A 2,993-nucleotide genomic window follows, 5' to 3' on the forward strand; every position below is an offset into this window, starting at 1 on the left:
GTAGGCGCCAATCATGCCCCGCCTCACCACATCGCCGCGGCCGTGCAGGGCATCGCGGCCCGCCCCCGGGAAGGGTGTGTGCGGTCGGGGCGAGACACGGCCGCGCGCCGGAACGCGCGCCCCGATGCGGTGGGGCCGCCGCGCCTCCCCGGGATGGGCACGCGTGCCGGGGCCCCTTCCCCTGGCTTGTGTGTGTGCGTGTCTCTTTCTCTCTCTTAGTCATTTTTCATCAATCCCCCACGTCTCTCTCAGTCATTCTCATCCATCTCTACCCCTCTTTCTCTCGCTCGCTGGCTCGCCCGCCGGCCCGCCCAGCGAAGGCTTTGCCCGCATGTGGCACTCACATTTCAGATCCCTGGGCGCCCCGGTCTCCTGGAGGAGACGGCTGCGGGCAGCGCCAGAGCCCGCCAACACACCAGAATGCCATCCAGATCGGGACTAACGCCCGGGCGCGCACGCGCGCGGCGCGGCCCGAGCCCCGGGAGCCTTGCGGAGCGCCCTCCGCCTGGTCACATGCGACCGGAGGAGGGTCACACCGCGGCTTCCCCTGCCTCCGGGCTGGTTGGCGGCGGACCGGGGCCCGGCACGGCTGCGCCGGCGCGGCGGGGGGGACGCGCGGCCGGGCGACCGCCCCCCACCGGAGGCGTCTAGAGCACAGTGTGTGTGCTGCCGGGCGCGGGGCGCGCACATGGGCATGTCTGCCAGTGGGCTATTTCCCCTCATCACAGGCGTGTCAGGCAGTCGGCCGAGCCTGCGCCCGTTTTTTTTTCCGGGACCCAGCCCGCGCACGATACACCTTAACACCTGTGTGTGTGTGTGCGCGGGGGGGGGGCTTGTGCCGCCGCGGCCCCGGGGGTGTGCGGTACACCCGCACGCGCCATGTCACATCTCCCAATTTCGCGGCGCCCCCGGCCGCCAGGCCTGGGCGCCTTTTTTTTTTTTTTGCGTGCACTCGTGCGTGCGCCTGTGCGCAGCAAGAGGCAGCCTCGCGGGGGGCGCCGGGGCGGCGCGCGCAGCAGCCCGAGTTCGCTGCGCCCTGCCACCCTGGCCGGCGGGTCCCGCGGGGAAGGGGGCGGGGGCCGGTGTGGTTGCACCTGCACGCGTCTCGCCCCCCCCCGGGGGGGGGGGGGGGGAAGACAACTGGAAATGGGCCCACCCCGCTCCCCCCCCCGGCCACTCGGCCCTTGTACAGAGGCGCACACACACACACACACACACTCAGACCCAGAGGCACCGGGGACAGCGGGCCTGGTCACGGGGTGGCCGCAACTTCACCAGATAGCCACGGCTGCCGTGGCGCCGGTTGCACGCCCCGCCGCGCCGGCCAAATGCGAGAGGCCCAGTCAGGACAGCTGTGTGTTGTTCGGCTGCCGGCCGATCGCCCTGTTCTCCGGCGGGCCCGGGGGTGTGCGTGCAGGGCCTTCTGCGCCCTTTGCCGCGCGGAGGGGCCGCGCGCGCGCATCCTCCCCACGCACGCCGGCGGCGCGGGCACACACGCGCGCCCCCGGGGCTCGGGGCAGGCCGGGGAGATCGCCCGGCCGGAGCGCCGCGCAGGGGAGGGGGGATACGCCCAGCGCGTTGGGGAGCATTACCCCTGGAGGGGCCGGCCCGGGGCGCGCGCGCGTGCCGGGGGGCGGGGGCGGGGGCGGGGGCGGGGGCGGGGGGGGTATGTCTCGACCTCGGGCGCGGGCATGCAGGCGCGCGTGCAAGCGCGCCGCTCTGGCTGCCCGGCGGGGGGGCCTCCCCCGGCACGGAGGCCCGGGGCCCACCCGGGGGGGGGGGGAGGACATGTGCACCAGCGGCCGGCCTCGTTCCCCAGCCGCTCGGCCGCTTCTTGCCCCCCGGCCCCGGCGGCGGTGGGACCAGCCCCGACTTCCGCGCGGCCACCGGTGCCAGTCATCTTCCTGCTTAATCCCCGCGCGCCCGCTAGGCGGCCTCCCTGCCCGGCGGGGCGGTCTTGCCGTGGCCTTGTCCCCCTCCCTGGCGTTCCTGGGCGCGTGCGCCTGGGGTGCGTGTGTGTGTGTGTGTGTGTGTGTGTGTGTGTGTGTGTGGGGCCCTGCGCAAGCGCGATGCGACCCGAAAGAGGCGGGCGGAAGGCGGGCCGGGACCCCGGGGCCAAGGACTTCCCTCTCTCTCTCTCTCTCTCTCTCTCTCTCTCTCTCTCTCTTTTGCCTTCTCTCCGGGGGCGGGCGCAGGCGAGGCGCACCGCGGCCACCCGCCCCCGGAGCCCGAGGGGCAGGGCCGGAGACCGCGACCCGGCGGTCCATTGGGACACGGCGCCCTCTTCGCGGCGGCGGCGGCGGCGGCGGCGTCTGTCCCGGGTCCACATCCGCCCGCTCGCGCGTACGTGAGCCTACGCGTGAGCCTATGCGCGCGCACCAGCCCCCGCCATGGCCCCCCCCCCACCCCCCGTTATTTGTCCCCTCTCCCGGGGCGCGGGCTCGCCCCGCCCCCCCGCGCCCCTGATATATTACCCCATTCGGCGCTCGTTCCCCGGGCCCGGGGGTCGCGGCTGTTCCTCGCCCGCTGTCCGAGAGGCGTCCCCAAGCCCCAGGCCCGCAGAGCGGCCCCGCCGGAGGGCGCAGGGGCCGGGCCGGGCCGGGCCACAGCGCCCAGCATCCGCCTCCCCTCCCCGGGCGAGGGCAGCGCCGGCCCTGGTGCCGGCCCCCGGCCGATCAAACAAAAAAGCCGCGCACCACCGGCCCCGCCGCCCTGAGGGCGCGACTCGGCACCTGCATTCTCTTCGCCCCGCGAACCTCCCCCCCCCTCCCCCTTTTCTCCCCCTCTTCCTCTCTCTCCCCCCCCCTCTCACTCGCCGCGGCCCCTGCCAACAGCCACGCTCCCTCCCGCCTGCGTGTCTGTGTGCGTGCTCGCCTCCCGTCACGTCCCCGACCTCGGGACCTCCCCCCCGCCTCCCGCCTCTCCCCCTCCTGCGGTGAGCCTGCGCGGTTGCTGCCTCCTCCCCCCCCGAGTGGCATCCCCACGCGCTGGAC

The sequence above is a fragment of the Fonticula alba genome (assembly GCF_000388065.1).
Source record: "Fonticula alba strain ATCC 38817 unplaced genomic scaffold supercont2.14, whole genome shotgun sequence".
Lineage (NCBI taxonomy): Eukaryota > Rotosphaerida > Fonticulaceae > Fonticula > Fonticula alba.